Genomic DNA, 22,071 nt, shown 5'->3' with positions numbered 1-22,071 from the left:
CAATGCAAAGACAGCTTATATTTATATATAACAACTTTAATAACAAAAAGATCATAATGAGCCTAATTAGAAGCCCTCTGATACTGAGCCAATAAATGGTACATAGCTGTGACAAGAAGTTAGGTCAAGAAGCACGTTTTAATAAGGACCAAAAGAAGGAGAAGGAAATGAGGAGCAGGTAGGAGAAAGAAATAGAGGAGAATAAACTTGCGATAATGTTGGTGAGGGCACAGCCATTAATGTGGGAGTGAAGGGAAGGGATATGATAGAGTTCTGGAGTAAAAACAGGAAGTGCTGGAGAAACTCAGCAGGTCTGGCAGCATCTGTAGAAAGAAGGACAGAGTTAATGTTTCAAGTTCAGGGACACACCGTCAGTTTTGATGCTACTCAGTTTTTCCAGCACTTTCTACTTTTGTTTCGAATTCCCAGCATGCCACAGTTTCTTGGTTTTTATTTTGGGGTTCTGGAGAAGTTGTAATCACACTAAAGAACATGAGGGATAGCAAAGTGTGAGACCTCAAAGAATCAGAAATACAAAAAGCCAAATCTGTTCTCGGTGAGCTGTTGGAATATTGGGGTTTAGTATATGATAGCACGTACGAGAGAACAGAATAGCTGAGGTTGTTGTTGCAATTGGCCTGATGTTTGGGTGTTGTTGGGAGGATAACAACCTTGTTTGTGAAAGCATTTATTAACTATCCATGCTGTTTTACAAGAGAGATTTTAGCAGGGTATCTCTGGAACCTTCCACACCTAGGATCCAGTTCTATATGGTCTGACAGCTTCTGACATCACAATTGATGCAGTCTAGCTGTTAACATATTTGTCCCATTTCTATCTGCAAAGGTCACCAGAGGTTTGACTGAGTGGAACTCAAATGGGGGTTTTAGGAGGAAAAGAATATCATCAAGGGTACAGTGGAATATTCAGGGTTTGGAGGTAACAGGGTTTCTGCAAAAGATGGACTGAGATAAATGTGAATATGCAAGATGTTACAATGGTGAAAATAAAGTATCTGGTGAAGGTGATGTGGGATCAGAAATTCAAGGAGTTAACTATATCACTGAGCTGGTGAAGAGCTTGTGTAGTGTACAACAAGAATTGGGGATGTGGGATTGAAGTTGATGCCCGCTGCACAAAGTTTGTGGGGTGTGCCAAAGATAATAATTTTATTCCAATCCTAGACAAAGTCTTTTCCCTGGGTAGGGGAGTCCAGAACTAGAGGGCATAGATTTAGGGTGAGAGGGGAAATATTTAAAAGGGACCGAAGGGGCAAGTCTTTCACACAGAGGGTGGTGCATGTATGGAATGAGCTGCCAGAGGAAGTGGTGGAGGCTGGTACAATTACAGCATTTAAAAGGCATCTGGATGGGGACATGAATAGGAAGGGTTTAGAGGGAAATAGGCCCATTGGGACTAGATTATGTTAGGATATCTGATCGGCATGGATGAGTTGGACTGAAGGGTCTGTTTCCGTGCTGTACATCTCTATGCCTCTATTACTAAATGTTTGGTTAAATTACAGATCATCTGAAATTGGATAATGGACAAGGAATCAGACACTGAAAAATTTCAATGAGTTAAGACAAGTAGAGAAGGGGCTTCATTGCGTAGCTTCAACAACACAGATATTGAAAGTCATCATGTTATTTGAAAAATTAACCCAACACCCCCCAAGTATCAATACAAATTAAACAACAAAACATTGCTTCTTCTCAACTTTTAATGGAAGCTATTTGGGAAATTGCAACCATTTGAAGAAAATTACTTTCAAATATTCTTGAGTAATCCTCTGAAACTTGTACTTCAGTTTTTGATGGTATGCTGTCACAGTGAACCCAGGACTTAGTGATCAATTAGATACATGGACTAGTCATGCATAGATATTGTGTCCTTTGGGAAACACAAAGCAGCAGAAACACAAAACACATTACAGAGAGAGTGCAGGTTTACTCTGGGAGGAGTGACAGCAGTGAGATACCTACTCTGCCTATAACCATTCTAAAAGAGAAACCAAGCTGCTATATCACAAGGAAGTAGGTGGATGGTTGACTGGGGAGTTCTTCCTTATTCATTCACAAGATGTGGGTGTCAATGACTCGGCAGCATTTTCCCCAGAGCACGACTTGGGTCTCTAGATTAATAGTCTAGTACTAATGCCATTATTTCATCACCTCCTCAATAATTTGCTACTAAATTGTGTTTCCTATTTAGCTTAACTAGAATTTTCCAATTGGGCTAAATAGAACCCTTTGTGAAATAATTTGAACACAGGCAGGATATTAACTAAATCTTAATGATTAAAATAATTTGTTCATTAAATGGCGTAAAGATAGAACTACAGGTGTTGTGCTGCTGCTGCAGAATGTGGGAACTCACTGACAGTAGTGTGATCTAAGTCAGAAATGTCTGCAGCAAGTGTCTATATGAGAGGAACTTTGTCTCAGAATCATTGAGCTGGAGGCCAAGGTTCAGACACTGACATGCAACAGGGAAGGGAAAAAGCACCAGTTTTTTTGTTGTTGCAGAAGACAGTGACACCTCTTAGGACAGGAACATTTGATTTGGTTCATGATAGGATGGAAAGTGAGAGTGAGTGAAGTTTAATCACACGTGATAACAGGTTCAAGAACAGCTTCTTCTCTGCTATTATCAGACTGGTAAATGGACCTTTCTAATTTCAAATCTAACATTGATCTTGTTTTTGTGCACCTCTTGTGCAGCTGTAACCCTGTGTGCCACACTCTGTCCAAGCACCCTATAATCTGTATGCCCTTGTTTGCTATGATCTACTCGTACTGCTCACAAAACAAAACTTTTCATTGTACTTAGGTACATGTGACAAGAATAAATCAAATCAAAAGCACGGGGATTGCAATGTAGAAGTGGAAGAGCCTCAGCTTTTGCAGTATTCCAAAGTGTTTGATGTTCTTTAGCCTGTGTGACACGAAAGCGATGGCTATTACTGGACAAGTTAGATCCCAGGCTGAAATCTGAATTAGATTTAAGTTTTCCAAAGAAAAAATCCTACATTCTGGAAGGTTCCAATCAGAATATAACCATTGTATTCAAGAAAGGACAGAGGCAGGAAGCAGAAAATACAGACAGCTTAAACATCTGTCCTAGGAAAATTGTCTGAATCTACACCAAAGAGGTTAAAGCAAGAAATATAGAAAATTGCACTGAATCAGGCCAAGGGATTTATCATAGGAACTAGTGTTTGATTAATTTATTAAGTAACAAGCAGTGGGATCCTGTAGATGAGGTGTACTTAGATTTCCCAAATTTATTTGATAATGTGCTAATACACCAAAGGTTACCAAATAAAACAAGAGCCCATGGTATAGGCAGTCACATATTAGCATGCATAAAAGATTGGTTAACTAACAGGAAGCTAAGAGTCAATGTAAGCAGGTTAGTTTTTTTGTTGGGATATAATGAATGAAGTGACACAGGGACTAGTGCTGAGCCTCAACAATTTGCAACTAAGTATAAAGACCACTTCCATTTTTGTGGACTGTGGACCAAAGATGGGCAAAGATACTGCTTTAAACCAAGGAAACTGGAAATATATGTTGCAGTTTTAAAATTAAGTTAATGGAACTCATTGTGAGTGGTATCTGTAATGTCACATTATTCAAGTAGGTGGAAAGCATGTTGACATCTCTGTTCAGTGGTTTACCCAAAGATAGTCCTTGGATTAGGTTTTCAATGGACCAGTTGTTATGACCATCTCACGTGATTTTCCCAGCATTCCCACCAATGCCCATGTCATTCAGGGAATGGGAAGCTCCCTGGATACTGTGTCACAGACTGGCTTGAGCTTACCTTCTATGAAGTCAATAAGACATGAATGAATTTAAAAATCACACAACACCAGATTATAGTCCAACAGGTTTAATTGGAAGCACACTAGCTTTCGGAGCGATGCTCCTTCATCAGGTGATTGTGACAATCACCTGATGAAGGAGCGTCGCTCCGAAAGCTAGTGTGCTTCCAATTAAACCTGTTGGACTATAACCTGGTGTCGTGTGATTTTTAACTTTGTACACCCCAGTCCAACACCGTCATCTCCAAAACATGAATGAATGTGTGGGATGAAGTAAAGACAATTGACATTCCTGTTTTACTCAACTTGGTGGGACATTTGAGCAGTGGCTATTTAGACACAGCCCATACGGGATCATTTACATCTCTATTTGATTGGGAATAATTGGTTATTCAGTTTGAGGAGTATCACTTTGTACCAAACAATGGGAAGCTAAATCTCCAATCAACCTCAGCTCGAATAGGAATTGATCCAATGCTGTTGGTGTAATTTTGAACCACATGCTGACCCACTGAGTTAACTAGCCCTGAAATGTCACAGCTGTCAGTCTATCCCTCAGGGTACTGCTGGTATGTCTCAGCTAGTCACTATGCCAGTTGATTAATCTATTGGCTTTGGAAGTAATAGATAGGTCGGATTCAATAAGATGTTCTGCTGCAATGCTTCTATGTCTTTCTAGACTTACATCAGTCAAATAAACATCCTAAAACAAAGGGGTAGAAATTGCTTTGGTTCTGAAGGAAGATCACTGGACCCGAAATGTTAACATTCTGGATGAAGTGTTTATACCTGAAACGTTGATCTTCCTCGGATGCTGCCTGACCTGCTGTGCTTTTCCTGCACACCCTTTTCGACTCTGAAGTGTTAATTCTGCTTTCTCTCCACAGATGCTGCCAGACCTACTGAGATTTTCCATCAATACTGGATTTTGTTTCTGATTTCCAGCATCGACAGTTCTTTCGGGTTTTTTTGTTAAGCATTTAAAGTATCTGATTTTCTAACAGATGATTCTGCCTGCATTCATCTTGATTGGAATCAAACATCATTAATGACCAGCTTTGTAATGTCTTCACTACCAGTTACAGAGGAAATTAATTCCTATCTACTATCACAGTTTTATATCATAATTCCAATCTGGATTAATTTCTCTATAATTTGTTCATGTCTTAATATCAATAATTTGTCATTTCTCATGAAGTATTTTTCAGTTATTGCAGAACAAGTTGGAAACAGATTTTTTTTAGAAAGCCAGGAGTTATTATTTTATGATCTTTCTCTTTTTGCACCTGCTCACTCATAACTGTTCAGATCAAACCTCAGCAGAGATTTGAAAGGTAACACAGGTCCTAAAGATTTCAGAGCAATTGGTGACCAACATGTATTTTGAAATATTATTCATTGTCAATCATTTATCATTATTAGCTGCTCTGTAGTTTAAAACTACAGTCGACCTGGTAATATTTCTTTGAGATATGTTTGTAATGGTCATTGATGTTTGATAACAGATCAATGAGATGACTTATTGACATCTATTGCCACTTAGGAGAATTGCTTAGAGTTCTTTGAGATATTGAGTGTCTAAGCAACTTTTTTTCTCACACGTAGAGATTCTTCCATATAGAAAAGACCTAATCCTTTGACAATGTTGCTATGAAGCACCTTCTGAAGCCGTACGGTGGTTCAGTGGTTAGCACCGCTGCGTACAGTGCCAGGTACCTGGGTTCAATTCCAGCCTCGGGTGATGGTCTGTGTGGAGTTTGCACATTCTCCCTGTGTCAGCGTTGGTTTTCTCCCACAGTCCAAAGATGTGTAGATTAGGTGCATTGACTATGCTAACTTGACCTTAGTGTTCAAGGGTGTGTAGGTTAGGTGTATCATTCAGGGGAAATGCAACACAATGGGATAGGTGTGAACTTATTGCGCAAAGAGGATTGTTTCCACACTGTAGGGGCTCTATGATACATGCAAACTTTAGCTGGCTAACTTACTTTATAGATGGAAAATGTGCAGAGGCTAAGTTTAATTTTGCATTATTGCCATTTCCATTACAATATGGGTTTCATATTCCTGTTTCAACAGCACCTTATTTCATGTTTTAACCAGACGCTGTTTTATCCTATGAAGAACTAAAAGAGAATTTGTAATTTACACAGCTCTGGATTACGTTGTACAAGTTCCCATATCGATAATAAATGCTTTCACTAGCTATGCTAGTGATAGCTGTCCAAACCTAGCGAAAGATGTTGCCCATGGCTAGTTCTCATTTTTAGTTTATACATTAACCCATCTTTCCACTGGATCTGTGTTCTTTCACAGAATCCCCATAGTGTGGAAGTAGGCTATTTGGCTCACACTGACCCTCCAAAAGGCAGGGCACCAAGACCAACTCCCCTTTGCATTTTCCATGGCTGGTCCACATAACCTGAACATCCCTGGACAATGTAGCATAGTCAATCCACTTAACCTACATATCTTTGGACTGAGGGAGGAAACCCATACAGACAGAGGAAGAATGTGCAAACTCCACATAGACAGATGGTCGAGGGTGGAATCGAACCCTGGGTCTCTGGCACTGTGAGGCAGCAGTGCTAACTGCACTGAGCCACCATGCTGCCTACATTTGGTCCTCAGGAAGAAAAGGTTCCCGGTGGAGGTCATAAACATGAAAAGCACACAAACCAGTTTTCCTGAAAAGTAACTTTGCTTTAAAAGTGTTGTTTCTTGAGTCACCACCAATCTGCCAAAGTCAGCACTAGTCAGGCATTACCTTGCTGCTGAGTCAAGATTAGAGTGGTGCTGGAAAAGCACAGCAGGAATTCTTGATGAAGGGCTCCTGCCCAAAATGTCGATTTTCCTGCTCCTCGGATGCTGCCTGACCTGCTGTGCTTTTCCTGCACCACTCTAACTTGACTCTAGTCTCCAGCATCTGCAGTTCTCACTTTCGCCTAGTTGATTATCACCATGCTGCTGTCATGCCAATGAAATTCAGCTCCTAAGGTAGATAGACATGAAATATAAACAGAAGTGTTTTGGTTGGTTAAATAGAGTGAATGGTCTTATTTGGTAAAATTCTGTCATTGAAAATGGAACCAAGCTGTTAAAAGAGGAGGCCCAATTTTAATTCTGTGCATGTGGCTAGGTTTTGAAAGAGTTAAAATCAAGCCAGAAAATGTTTGAAATTAAAACAGGCATTGCTGCAGAAATTCTCTGGCAGCATCCGGGGAGAGAGAAACAGAGTTAATGTTTCAAGTCTGGTGATCCTTTCCCAGGACAAAGTCTGATTTTGTTCCAGATTTCAACATCCACAGTTTTACTTTGTTTTTTGTGTTTGAAATTAATAGGTTACTCACAACTGACATTATCATGGAATTCCTAAATTTTTTAGTTGCTTTTCATGTTAACGTTTCTTCGAAAGATGACAATTTCCTTTTATTGCTTCTGGTTGGACGATAACTGAGCTTTAAAATGCTTCTCAGTTCATGAGTTCTGAGCTTTGCAATTTTGGGCTGTACACAATTCGAAGGCATCAGTCGTTGTGAGCAGTTTCCATCACTGCACTGACAAAACCCTGACACTCTGCTTGTACCTGAGACTGAGTGTTATTCCACAGACTCTCTTACCAACATTCCTGACCACTCTCAACACTGAGGGCAGGGATTTCGGTTTATACTTGGCCAGTGTTCTGAAAATTTTGTGCAGAGGATCCAGGGTAAATACATGATCGTTGAAGAGTCCTTGATAATCTGAGAAATCCAGTTGTCTTTGGGAAAAGAGATGAAGTCTGTGGAAGTCAAGTTGGCTGTTACAACAGATGATGGTTGGCTTGCAAGGAGAAAGTAGTATCAAAGTTGGAAATAAAAATAGAAATTGCTGTAAAAGCTTAGCAGGTCTGGCAACATTTGTGCAGAGAAATCAGAGTTAACGTTTCAGGTTGAGTGATCCTTCCTCAGAACTGCTGTGTGGGGGTTGGGGACTTATGATCTTGGAGTCAGTGAGGGGGGCAGATCACCAGATGAAATCAGGTTAATGACTGTAGTGGACGGAATAGCCTGATGTTCCATCATGTGGTCATGGTCCAGGGGGAGTTAGGAGGAGGCTTGGAAGTTTGACTATCAATAGCATTGTCATTTTAAGATAGAAGCTGGCTGTAGTTTGCTTATTAGTAAATGGCGCAGCTGTATTATGTGTTGTGAAAGCAGTTCACTTTATCAATTAATGTAAAGTTATAGCAGGGTCTATCAATATGTTGAAACTTTATTGCTGGAACAGCACAGCAGGTCAGGCAGCATCCAGGGAACAGGAGATTCGACGTTTCGGGCACAGGCCCTTCCTGAAGAAGGGCCTGTGCCCGAAACGTCGAATCTCCTGTTCCCTGGATGCTGCCTGACCTGCTGTGCTGTTCCAGCAATAAAGTTTCAACTTTGATCTCCAGCATCTGCAGACCTCACTTTCTCCTCTATCAATATGTTGGCAGCATTATGGGGGACATGGATAAACCACATGTAGTGTATCCCAAAATTCTTTTATTTCTTTTGTTACAATCCCAGGCTAGACCATTAAGTTTATATTATGGCCTGCCTAAAGACAGTACATTTTATTTTAAATAAACAAAGTCTGGGATCCCAGCTACTTGTAAAGAAAATAAAGCATTAAGGTCCTATGGATTTGAAATAACAAAACAAACTTTATTACATGATATTACAATAGTAAAGCAACTTATATTTTAAAACGCTTATATTCTAACATCCAGAATTGACATGGGGTAATGTTAACACATAGGCATGATATCTGGTTAAACTACACTTAAACACCCAACAGGGCACATTAAATAACAAATGTAGGCAAGACAGATCCCCTGCATTTTTCAGCAATTCCCAAACATTGGTGAAAATATAATGAACATTGTCACCTTTACACAATTCTTAACTTTTGATGATCTAGCTTTGGAACCAAAAAGGCAAATCAGGGCAGGACTTATACACTTAATGGTAAGGTCCTCTGGACTGCTGCGGAACAAAGAGACCTTGGAGTGCAGGTTCATAGCTCCTTGAAAGAGGAGTCACAGGTAGATAGGATAGTGAAGAAGGTGTTTGGTATGCTTGCCTTTATTGGTCTGTGCATTGAGTACAGGAGTTGGGAGGTCATGTTGCAGCTGTCCAAGACATTGGCTAGGCCATTTTTGGAATATTGTGTGCAATTCTGGTCTCCCTGCTATACGAAGAATATTGTGAAACTTGAAAGGGTTCAGAAAAGATTTACAAGGATATTGCCAGGGTTGGAGGGTTTGAGCTACAGGGAGAGGTTGAATAGGCTAGGGCCGTTTTCCCTGGAGCGTCAGAGGCTGAGGGACCTTATAGAAATTTATAAAATGAGGAGCATGGATCCAGTGAATAGCCAAGATCTTTTCCCCAGAATAGGGGAGTGCAAATCTGGAGGGGCATAGGGTAAGGGTGAGAGGGGAAAAATATAAAAGGGACATAAGGGGCAACTATTTCACACAGAGGGTAATGCGTGTTTGGAATGAGCTGCCAGAGGAAGTGGTGGAGGCTGGTACAATTACAATATTTAAAAGGCATCTGGATGGGTATATGAATAGGAAGAGTTTAGAGGGATATGGGCCAATGCTGGCAAATGGGGCTAGATTAATTTAAGATATCTGGTCGGCATGGATGAGTTGGACCGAAGGGTCTGTTTGTGTGCTGTACCTCTCTATGAATCCATGACTCTATAACTCATGTAAAAGATGCTCTGTCATGGACTGCTTCAATGATTGCTTACATCTGACAGTTCAATCTCCTCCTCTGAGATTGTATTACCAATGGATTCCTGAAAGTTCACTCCAGCACCTACTCTCAGTTACTTTTGCAACTTTTTCACAGACAGCTAGCTTCACTAAGCCTGGATTTGTTTAAGCTCCAGTATTTATCGGCCAGATTAAATACATACCACTGTTGGACTACTCCACTCTCTCCATTGCAGAGCCAGTGACCTACCACCACCTCCTCACCTCCTCAGAACATCACCAGAGGCTATAATACATGGAAACTGCTAACAGCATCCATGCTGCATGGGGCTTCGCCTCCTCCTGATTCTAAATAACTGATTGTCTCTTGCATGTTGCTAGCCAATCATCTACATTGGTTGCCTCTGACCAAGTGACTAACACTGATTATTCCATATCCTTCAATTATTTGAGTGACCTACTGAAAACCTCAACAAGTGTCACACTTGTTCGTGGGCAATATTGAATGTAACACCCATTAGAACACAATGTTCCTGAATCTTACTGTTCACCAGCTACCTTCTTTCTTCACAGCTACCAGCTCAGAGCAGACACTCAGAGACTCTAAAAAAAAGATTTTGATCACTCTGCACCTTTTCTATTAAATTATATGAGGGAAGCATTTAAAGCAATCACCACTCCTGAGAAATATCTGACAGCAGTAAAGAAACAAACTGCCACTTTTAGAGGTTGATTACTGAAATGAAATAATATATCAGCTCTTCAATCTTCCATTTAGAATGCACATGTAGTTAAGAAAATAGGAAAATTACAAGTTTTTGCTAGCTTAAATTTGTTGATGAAAATACTGCACATTCTCTACAGAAAAACAGAGAAGCAATGCAAGGACGTCAGCCATTGTGTTCAGTCCAGGTAAAGCAAACAGGTTCCTAAACTCTCAATTTTCTGATCCAACCACACAGAACCCTGCCATATAAATGCTCACACCAATAAGAACTTCCACCTGTGTTCCCTGTAAGTGCTAGATTCAGCAATCTGTCACAGGTAAGCACTTGGTATTAACCTCCACCCTTTAACTGCTCATAATGAATAAAGCTTGAAGTTTAAATTTGTTTTTGGTTTTCTGTGCAGATCTCAGCCATGCATCTGTCATCAGAAAATCAGTTTTCACACCAACCTTTAACACTTACTCTGCAACTACGTCACATCTTTATTACCAGCAGCACTCCTTTTGCCTTTTGCTCTGGGGCACCTTTACCATCTGCTGCAGCTCTTCCACTTTTCAACAGCATTAAACTTCCCATCACTTTTCCAACCCACTTCCAAAACCTAAGTCATATCAGATTCAAATTGTTAATCCTGTCTCTCTCACCACAGATGCTGTCAGACATGCTGAGTTTCTCCAGCATTTTCTGTTTTTACCTTAGCAAATCAGTCATAATATTATTGCACAGTCACTGAGAGAGCTGGGAGCTTTGGAGGACATGACTCAGATAAAAAGTGATGCCCATATGAATGAATAGTCAACACACACTGACTGTCAAAGCTGAAGAAAAGTTATACTGGACTCAAAATATTAACTCTGTTTCTCTCTCCACAGATGCTGCCAGAGCTGCTGAGTTTCTCCTGCATCCTTTATGTTTGTTACAGATTTCCAGCATCCAGAGATTTTTACTTTTATTTTTGTCGAAGCTCACACACTGATGAGGTGGTATCCATGGTGTTTGGTATTCCTTTACAAAGTTTGAGGATTTGGAATGCACTACCTGGGAGAGTAGTTGGAGGAAACCACACAACCTTTAAAAAGCATTTGGGTGAGCACTTGAAAGATCATAACATTCAAGGTTAGGCTAAGTAGAGGAAGATGGGACTGGGGTAGATTTAGTGTAGCTTTGGTGGTACAGACTCCATGGGCCAAAGGGCCTCTCCTGTACTGTGATTCTATAATTTCCTTAATTTAGAAATAGATGGAAATGAGAATAAAACTCATGTCCAGTTAGGTGCAAAAGTCCATCCTGTATATTTCTAGGATTGGCCTCCCCAGAAGGTAAACAAATTTCTGCTGGGAAGAGGTGTGGGTGGAAGTGAGCTGGGATTGACAGAATGTAGGTGGTAACATGATGCGATGGGACAGGTTTGACATGCAAGTTGGCTTTCCTGTTTATCAAGTATTTCACATAACAGATGAAAGTGAAGATTGTGAAGTTATTGTCATGACATCCTCATTAACACTGTTGGACCAGGTTCTGTGATAAAGCGAACAGTGTAACTATCAACGTTCACTGCCTCTGAAGTGGGAATCAGACAACAGTTTCTAATAACCGCACACATACCTTTTCATTTCTAGAATTCTTGGATGACAGGTTCAGAGTATGCAATTTGGAAACTTGGCTAACCAAGACTTTGAACTTGAATCAAGTTCATAGAACCCCTACAGCATGGAAACAGACCATTTGGCCCAAGAAGTCCACACTGACTCACACCCCTACCCTATCACCCTGCATTTACCATGGCTAAACTACACATCCCTGGACACAATGAGCAATATAGCATGGTCAATCCACCTAAACTGCACACCTTCAGACTGTGGGAGAAATTGGAGCACCCAGTGGAAACCCATGCAGACACAGGGAGAATGTGCAAACTCCACACAGACAGTTGCCTGAGGCTGGAATTGAACTTGGGTCCCTGGTGCTGTGATGCAGCAGTGCTCACCACAGAGACACTGCTACACTTAATGCAAGCGGTTAAACTATAATCCTTGTCAAAAATGCTTGGATGTGTAGCCAAGAATGGGAGAAGCTCAATTCCTTTCTCATAGCTTATGCATTTCATAAATGTAAAGTATATTCTATCATTTTCATTTGGTCATTCATTTCAAATGAAACACACACAAATATAATGCATGTGAAATTAATGTATAATTGAAGTGACTGCCTATTTCATATCAATAAATTTAATTCAGCACAATATTCAGAACAATCTGCTCGATGATATGATAACACTTAAATGTTTCCATTTGAATGCACAACAACAGGAAATTTGCAGTAGTCTGGCACTAATAAGTGTGGAAGATGAAATTAATTTAACAGCAAGCTGTATCTCAATTGATGTGGCGAATACAACCCTAAGTGATGTGAGCTGGGAATATTTTATACAATATGGAAATTTCATGAGCTCTGCTGCTGTAAAATGACTTTAAGTGAATGCAATGTGACAAAATACAGAAGAAATGTTTTCATGTGTTTTAAAATGATTGTAGCTGATGGATTAAGAGGGCTACGGTTCATGTCCCATTATTTTCATAGTCTCGTCCCTTCAATGTTGGATGTTATTTGAAATGTGAAGGGTGGGCAGTTCCTTGATACTGGTCTCAAGCGCCATCAGTGTTACTTTGCTGGTTGTTTTATCAAAGGTCTGACATACTTTGGAATCATCTCCCCTCAATATTTCATTTAAGTATTTAGACTATACAAAACAGAAGGAAACTTAGGCCATTTGTCCCATCGCATGTGCTCCGTCATTCTATGATGGCTGATATGTTTCTCAACCCAATTCACCTGACTTCTCTCCATAACCCTTGATCCCCTTACTAATTATCAACCTATCTATCTCTGTCTTAAATGCACTTAATGACTTGGCTTGCATAGCCCTCTGCAGCAATCAACTCCACAGGTTCACTACCCTCTGGTTGAAACCAACCTGATTTTCCCGGTCCACCTGCATACTGAAATCCCCCATGCTATATGTAACAATCCTTTCTTAAATGCCTTTTCTATCTCCTGATTTGTTTTCTGCCTCACAGCCTGAGTACTGCTAGGAGGCCTGTACATAAGTCCCTTCACAGTCTTTTGCTCCTTTGTTGTTCCTCAACTCTACCCACACAGACTCGATGTCTTCCAACTTGCATCGCTTCTCTCCATCAATTTCATTTCATTTCCTACAAGGCAACCCTGCCCCCTGTGTCCATATGCAGGTTCCAGTAGGACATGTATCCTTGGATATTTAGTTCCCAGCCCTGATCCCCATTACAGCCATGTCCCTGTGATACCCACAACATCGTACCCGCCAACTTCAATCTGCACCATAAAGTTGTTTCATATACTGGACACATTTAAGTAAAACACCATCAGTCCTGTGCATGCAAGGAAAGGAAGCACATGCCAGGTACAGTGCATTAAAAACAGGAGAGGACCTACAAAAGTGTAGAGAGGGTAGAAAGTTGCTTAAAAAGGAAATTATGAGGTCAAAGAGGGACCATTAACTATCTTTGGCAAATTTGAGCGAGGAAAACCCTAAGGCTTTTTCTAAGTATATTAAGAGTAAGAAGATTACCAGAGAAAGAGTGGGACCTCTTTGAGACCAAAGGGGAAACCTCTGCATAGAGCTGATGGATGTGGGTGAGGTCTTAAATGAATATTTCTCATCTGTATTCACAGAGGAGAAAGACATTGTAGCTGGGGACTTTAGGGTGAGGTTCTAAAACGTGTTACAATTAATAAGGAGATGATATTAGATATTTTAGTGGGAATAGAGATGTATGGATCTCCAGTGTCTGATTGCATGTATCCCAGGTTGCCGTGGGCAGCAAAGGAGGAGATTGCCAGGGCCCTGGCAGAGATATTTAATATTTTGTTGACCACAGGTGAAGTGCCAGGTGACTGGAGGATCACTAATGTGGTTGCTTTGTTCAAAAGGGGCAGCAAAGATAGGCCAAGGAATTACAAATCAATAGTTTGATGTCAGTGGTAGGGGAATTATTGGAAAAATGTCTGAGGGACAGGATTAATCAATACATGACAAGGCAGGGATTGATCAGGGATAGAGAGATGGCTTTGTTAGAGGGAGATCCTGTCTAAATTAATCTGAAAAGGTGAGAGTTGTGCGGTTTATGTGATTTACATGGGCTTCAGTAAGGCCTTTGTCAAGGTCCACATGGAAGACAGGTCCAAGAGGTAACAGGCCATGGGATCCAAGATATGTGGTTGGTGTTTGGATGGAAATCCAAGATTGCGGTGGTAGGGACAGCAGTGATCAGCTCCTGAGCAGGAGCTTGGGTTGCTCATTCTCTCCGATCTGGCCACATCCACATCGCGTCATCGTTGTCTTTTCAGCTTGATAGCTCAGTCACTTTTCCTCTGGTTTGGTTGCCCAGGGATTACCTTCTGATCTCCTCCTGTGGGCCCCATGTATCTCCATCCCTACTCCATCACGGGTAGTGGCGTCGGAAGACAGGCCGGGATTCCCTTGCTTGACCCAGACCCAGGACCCCCTCACTCAACCCAGACCCAGGCCCCCCCTCACTCAACCCAGACCCAGGCCCCCCCTCACTCAACCCAGACCCAGGGCCCCCCCTCACTCGGCCCAGAGCCAGGACCCCCTCACTCGATGCCCAGAATTGGAGGTGACTGTGGGATCATCGAGGAGAAAGTGAGGTCTGCAGATGCTGGAGATCAAAGTTGAAACTTTATTGCTGGAACAGCACAGCAGGTCAGGCAGCATCCAGGGAACAGGAGATTCAACGTTTCGGGCACAGGCCCTTCTTCAGGAATGAGCAGAGAGTGTTCAGCAGGAGAAGATAAAAGGTAGGGAGGAGAGACTTGGAGGAGGGGAGTTGGAAATGTGATAGGTGGAAAGAGGTCAAGGTGAGGGTGATAGGTCGGAGTAGGATGGAGGCGGAGAGGTCAAGAAGAAGACTGCAGGTCAGGAAGGCGGTGCCGGGCTGGAGGGATTCGGCTGAGACAAGGTGGGGGGAGGGGGGATGAAGAAACTGGTGAAGTCCAAGTTCATCCCCTGTGGTTGGAGGGTTCCCAGTCGGAAGATAAGACGCTCCTCCTCCGACCGTCGCATTGTTGTGGTTTGGCGGTGGATGAGTCCAATGACCTGCATATCCTCGGTGGAGTGGGAGGGGGAGTTGAAATGCTGTGCTACAAGGTGGTTGGGTTGGTTCGTCCGGGTGGCCCAGAGGTGCTCTCTGAATCGCTCCGCAAGTAGGCGGCCTGTCTCCCCAATATAGAGGAGGCCACACCGGCTGCAGCGGATGCAGTAGATGATGTGGGTGGAGGTGCAGGTGAATCTGTGGCGGATATGGAAGTTTCCTTTGGGGCCTTGGAGAGAAGTGAGGGGGGAGGTGTGGGCACAAGTGTTGCACCTCCTGCGGTTGCAAGGGAAGGTGCCGGGAGTGGAGGTTGGGTCGGTGGGGGGTGTGGATCTGACAAGGGAGTCGCGGAGGGAGTGGTCTCTACGGAAAGCTGATAGGGGAGGGGAGGGAAATATATCCTTGGTGCTCCCACGAGGAGGTTGAACAGTTCATCCACTACACTAACACCTTCCACCCCGACCTCAAATTCACCTGGACAGTCTCGGACTCCTCCCTCCCCTTCCTAGACCTTTCTGTTTCTATCTCAGGCGACCGAATCAACACGGACATCTACTACAAACCAACCGACTCCCACAGCTACCTGGACTACACCTCCTCCCATCCTGCCCCCTGTAAAAACGCCATCCCATTCTCCCAATTCCTTCGTCTCCGCCGCATCTGCTCCCAGTAGGACCAGTTCAAAATACGTACAACACAGATGGCCTCCTTCTTCAAGGACCGCAATTTCCCCCCCGACGTGGTCGACGGTGCCCTCCACCGCATCTCCTCCACTTCCCGCTCCTCCGCCCTTGAGCCCCGCCTCTCCAACCGCCACCAGGACAGAACCCCACTGGTCCTCACCTACCACCCCACCAATCTCCATGTACAGTGCATCATCCACCGTCACTTCCGCCACCTCCAAACAGACCCCAGCACCAAGGATATATTTCCCTCCCCTCCCCTATCAGCTTTCCGTAGAGACCACTCCCTCCGCGACTCCCTTGTCAGATCCACACCCCCCACCGACCCAACCTCCACTCCCGGCACCTTCCCTTGCAACCGCAGGAGGTGCAACACTTGTGCCCACACCTCCCCCCTCACTTCTCTCCAAGGCCCCAAAGGAAACTTCCATATCCGCCACAGATTCACCTGCACCTCCACCCACATCATCTACTGCATCCGCTGCAGCCGGTGTGGCCTCCTCTATATTGGGGAGACAGGCCGCCTACTTGCGGAGCGATTCAGAGAGCACCTCTGGGCCACCCGGACGAACCAACCCAACCACCCTGTAGCACAGCATTTCAACTCCCCCTCCCACTCCACCGAGGATATGCAGGTCATTGGACTCATCCACCGCCAAACCACAACAACGCGACGGTCGGAGGAGGAGCGTCTTATCTTCCGACTGGGAACCCTCCAACCACAGGGGATGAACTTGGACTTCACCAGTTTCTTCATCCCCCCTCCCCCCACCTTGTCTCAGCCGAATCCCTCCAGCCCGGCACCGCCTTCCTGACCTGCAGTCTTCTTCTTGACCTCTCCGCCTCCATCCTACTCCGACCTATCACCCTCACCTTGACCTCTTTCCACCTATCACATTTCCAACGCCCCTCCTCCAAGTCCCTCCTCCCTACCTTTTATCTTCTCCTGCTGAACACTCTCTGCTCATTCCTGAAGAAGGGCATGTGCCCGAAACGTCGAATCTCCTGTTCCCTGGATGCTGCCTGACCTGCTGTGCTGTTCCAGCAATAAAGTTTCAACCTCGACTGTGGGATCACGCAGTGTGACCATCTCCAGCTCGGAGGTTGTGGACACGGGAGCGATGGGGCTGGTGGTGATGGGAAAGAAACGCATCGCCAGGACCCTGGGAACGATGTTGGACAGCAGTAACTGGAGGAACAGAGAGGGTGGAGGCTACGGAGAGAGAAAGATGAACTTTTGAAGCTGTGTCAGCAATTTAATATCAATTTATTCAGTATTTTACCATTTGTGCAATTTATTCAGTAACTTATTCTGTAAACCAAGATGGCACCACAATGTGGTGATACTATCCACTTTTCACTGTACCTCGGTACAAGTGACAATATTAAATAAATCTAAATCTAAACTTAAGTTGATGAACCTATTCCAAAATTGGCTTTCAACTAGGAGGCAAAGATTGATGGTGAAGGGTTGTTTCTGTGATTGGAAGACTTTGATCAGTGGTGTACCACAGGGATCAGTGCTAGCACCCTTGCTGTTATGTACACTGATGACTCAGGTGTGAATGTGGAAGGTATATTTGTAAGTTTTCAGCTAACATGAAAATTGTTGATGTTGCTGATAGTGAGAAGGATAGTCTCAGGCCACCATCATTGATCAGATGGTAGATTGGGCAGAGCAATGGCAAGTGGGGTTTAATCCCAATAAGTGTGAGGTGATGCATTCTGTGGGGAGGTCTAATAAGGGAAGAATATACACAATGAATGGTAGATCCCCACAGAGTGCTGAGGAACAAAGGTACAAGTCCATAGATCCCTGAAGGTGTCAGTGCAGGGAGACAGGGTGCTGAGAAAGGCAGATGGAATGTTTGCCTTCATTACCCGTGACAGAGAGTATAGGAACAAGAAAGTCTTGTTACAACTTTATGAAACATTGGTTAGGCCACAGGTGGAATACTATGTGCAGTTCTGGTCACCGCACTATCAGAAGGACATGATTGCACTGGACAGGGGGCAGAGGAGATTCAGCAGGAGTTTGTCTGGGATGGAAAGTCTCAGTTATGTGAGACTGGATAGGCTGGGTTTGTCTCCTTTGAGCAGAGGAGGCTTGGGCAGGGGATGGAGTGATCTGATTGAGGTAAACAAAGTTATGAGAGGCATAGACAGAATTGTAAGATTATCTTCCCCATAGTAGGGCTATGGATTAAATGCAGGTAAGTGGGAGGAGTGTAGTTCAGTGTCTGTTGAACATCATAGACACACTGGGCCAAAGGACCTGTTTCTATGCTCATAGCTGTTCCCTTATCTGCTGTACCTGAAGTTATATTCCTGATCGTTTCCATGCTCTCTGTCCTAGTGCTTGTTCTGGCAACTTTAATAACCTCTCCTGAGCTCTCCTCCCCTTTGTCTTTCTCCATCATTTTCTATGCAACTAGACCCACTATTTTGTTTGCAACTATGTCCCACATGAAATGATTTCACATGTTGAAGTCACCCCTGGCAAATTTCACTCAGTGCCTTATTGTTTTTGAAATAAGATTTGACTTCATCTAATAACTTTTTAAAACACTGTTGCATCTTATTTATCTTGTCATAAAACAATCTGCGCATACCAATAGATATTTTAAACTGATCTTTCTGAGTCATTAAAATAATCAGCACTCACAAAGTAAATGCCAAAATGTGAATACAGTTGGACTAGCAGTTATAAAACCAGTCAGTTGCTGCAGTGCATTTTCTCGATAAAGTCACAGAGTCATAGAGATGTACAGCATGGAAATAGACCTTCTGGTCCAACTCATCCATGCCGACCACATATCCCAGATTAATTTGCCAGCATTCGTCCCATATCCTTCTAAACCTTTCCTATTCATCTATCCATCCAGGTGCCTATTAAATGTTGTAATTGTACCAGCTTCCACTACTTCCTTGACAGTTCATTCCATACACGCACCATCCTCTGCGGGAAAAAGTTGTCCTTTAGGTCCCTTTTAAATCTTTTTTAAAATGGTGCACACTGCTGACACTGCATGTCAGTGGTGTGGAGAGCGTGGATAACAAAGGGGTTAGATGGGATGCTGATTAAGCGGGGGCTGCTTTGACCTGGTTATTGAGTATTGTTTGAACTCACCCACCAAGGCAAGTGGGGAGTATTCTATCCCACTCCTGGCTTGTGTGACTTCATAGATTGGCAATGAAGAGGTTAAGAAATATTGCAGATAAATAGAGATGTCTTCAAGTGGAAGCTGATTTTGTATTTACAGATGGAATTATCAAGGGGAAGTAAAGATCAGCAAAACATTATTTTTAAAGATCGGACCTTAAGAGGGATTTCCCAGATGATGGTGCAAGATGGGCCATTGTATCAACCAGTCAATGTAACTCTATATCGCCCTCAGATGGCTAGACTATGGCAGCCTGTAAGTGCATTTTTTTTATTTCAAAAATATACTTTATTCATAAAATAATTTGATGGTCTGTACAGCTGGTCATGCCATACATACGTAAGCATTTACATACAGAGGTCAGAATTTATCATTTTATATACAGGTGTGTACATTTATCAATCATATGTCCATATAATTAGCTGAGGCGTCAGCAGAGCTCAAATGACTGCGTGTACACCTTGTTCTTCTTTAGGCAGGCAGATGTTACACAGTGGTCTTTCCCCACCGCGCCTTGGTGGCAGCTGCCCCAAGCTTCAGCGAGTCCCTCAACATGTAGTCCTGGACCTTGGATTGTGCCAGTCTGCAACACTTAGTCGGGGTCAACTCCATCAGCTGGAAGATCAACAGGTTTTGGACCACCCAGAGAGCGTTTTTCACCGAGTTGATGATCCTCCAGGCACAGTTGATGTTCGTCTCGGTGTGCGTCCCGGGGAACAGGCCGTAGAGCATGGAGTCCCGCGTCACGGTGCTGCTCAGGACAAACCTCGGCAAACACCACAGCATTTCTCTCCAGATTTCTTCTGCTTAGGCACATTCCAGAAGGAGGTGTGTGACAGTCTTGTCAACTCCGCAGCCGCTTCGAGGGCAGCGTGCGGTGCGGCAGAGAGTCTGGGCATACATAAATGATCTCACAGGCAGAGCCCTTCTCACCACCAGCCAAGCCATGTCTTGGTGCTTGTTGGAAAGTTCTGGCGATGAAGCATTCTGCCAAATGGCTTTGACAGTCTGCTCAGGGAACCGCTCGATAGGATCCACCCTCTCCTTTTCCCGAAGGGTCTCAAGGACACTACGTGCTGACCACTTCCTGAAGGACTTGTGGTCAAAGGTGTTTTTCTTCATAAACTTCTTCACGAAGGACAGGTGATATGGAATGGTCCAACTACTCAGAGTGTTCCGCGGCAGCGAGGCCAGGCCCATCCTTCGCAACACCGGGGACAGGTAGAACCTCAGTACGTAGTGACACTTGGTGTTTGCGTACCGGGGATCCATGCACAGCTTGATACAGCCACACACAAAGGAGGCCATCAGGGTGAGGGTGGCATTGGGTGTATTTTTGCCCCCGTTGCCCAGATCTTTGTACAGCGAGTTCCTTCAGACCCAGTCCATCTTTGACCTCCATATAAATTGGAAGATGGCCCGGGTGACTGCAGCGGCACCTGTGCCACATATAACAGCAATGACAGTGCCTCACACCTGATGACCAGGTTTTTTCCCGCGATGGAGAGCGACCGTAGCTTCCATCTGCCCAGTTTCTGTCTCACTTTGCTGATACGCTCCTCCCAAGACTTGTCGCACGCCCCAACCCCCCTGAACCAAATACACAGCACCTTCAGGCGGTCGGTCCTGGCGGTGAAAGGGATCGAGGATTGGTCAGCCCAGTTCCCAAAGAACATGGCCTCGCTCTTGCCTCGGTTTACCTTGGCCCCAGAGGCCCGTTCAAACTGGTCACATATGCACATGAGTCTGCGCACATACAGCGGATCCGAGCAGAAAACGGCGATGTCATCCATGTACAGGGAGGCCTTAACCTGCAGGGCCCCGCTGCCAGGAATAGTCACCCCTCTCAGGTTCGCATCCTTCCTGATGGACTCGGCAAATGGCTCTATGCAGCACACAAACAAGGCAGGAGAGAGAGGGCAGCCCTGCCTGACTCCAGATCTGACTGGGAAGCTATCTGATTCCCACCCATTGATTGAGACTGCACTGACAATGTTGGTGTAGAGCAGTCTGTTCCAATTGCAGATTCCCTCCCCAAAGCCCATCTTGGAGAGAACATCTCTCATATACCTGTGTGATATCCTGTCAAAGGCTTTCTCATGGTCCAGGCTGATCAGGCAGGTGTCCAACCCTCTGTCCTGCACGTAGGCGATCGTATCCCTGAGGAGTGCGAGACTCTCAGCGATCTTCCTGCCCGGCACAGCACAGGTTTGGTCAGTGTGAATCACCGACCCCAGAGCAGACCTGACCCGGTTGGCGATTACCTTTGACAGAATTTTGTAATCCGCATTCAACAGTGAGATTGGTCTCCAATTTTTGAGTTCCACCCTCTCCCCCTTCTGCTTGTAGATGAGGGTGATGATGCCTTTCCTCATGGATTCACTCATGGTACCTGCCCGAAGCATACTGACATACACCTCCAGCAGGTCCCGGCCAATCAAATCCCACAGAGCGGAATAGAGCTCGACCGGTAAGCCGTCACTTCCGGGAGTTTTATTCTTTTCGAAGGACTCGAGGGCCTTGGTCAGCTCATCCAGAGATAGCGGCTGGTCCAGCCTCTCCCATGTTCTGTCGTCTAAGACCTCCGTGATAGAGGACAGGAACGACTGGGAGGCCGTGCTGTCGGTCGGCTTTGCATCATACAGACTGGCATAGAAGGATTTATTGATCCTCATGATGTCAGCCTGAGATGATGTTACCCAGCCATCTTCTTCCTTCAGGCTGCTGAGCACAGAGCTCTCTTTGTGCACCTTCTGGAAGAAGAAACGTGAGCA

General features: G+C 44.1%; 1 pseudogene; it reads right to left on the bottom strand.

The window, feature by feature from the left end:
• Positions 1-19,783: 19,783 nt before the first annotated feature.
• LOC148142126 (uncharacterized) lies at positions 19,784-21,090 on the bottom strand (annotated as a pseudogene).
• Positions 21,091-22,071: the final 981 nt, after the last annotated feature.

This window comes from Chiloscyllium plagiosum, unplaced genomic scaffold, assembly GCF_037043375.1.
Source record: "Chiloscyllium plagiosum isolate Xiang-an unplaced genomic scaffold, Cpla_swu_hap1 HiC_scaffold_30, whole genome shotgun sequence".
Classification (NCBI taxonomy): domain Eukaryota; kingdom Metazoa; phylum Chordata; class Chondrichthyes; order Orectolobiformes; family Hemiscylliidae; genus Chiloscyllium; species Chiloscyllium plagiosum.
Note: the sequence above shows the minus strand (reverse complement) of the source record. Positions and strands in the feature narration are given on the sequence as shown.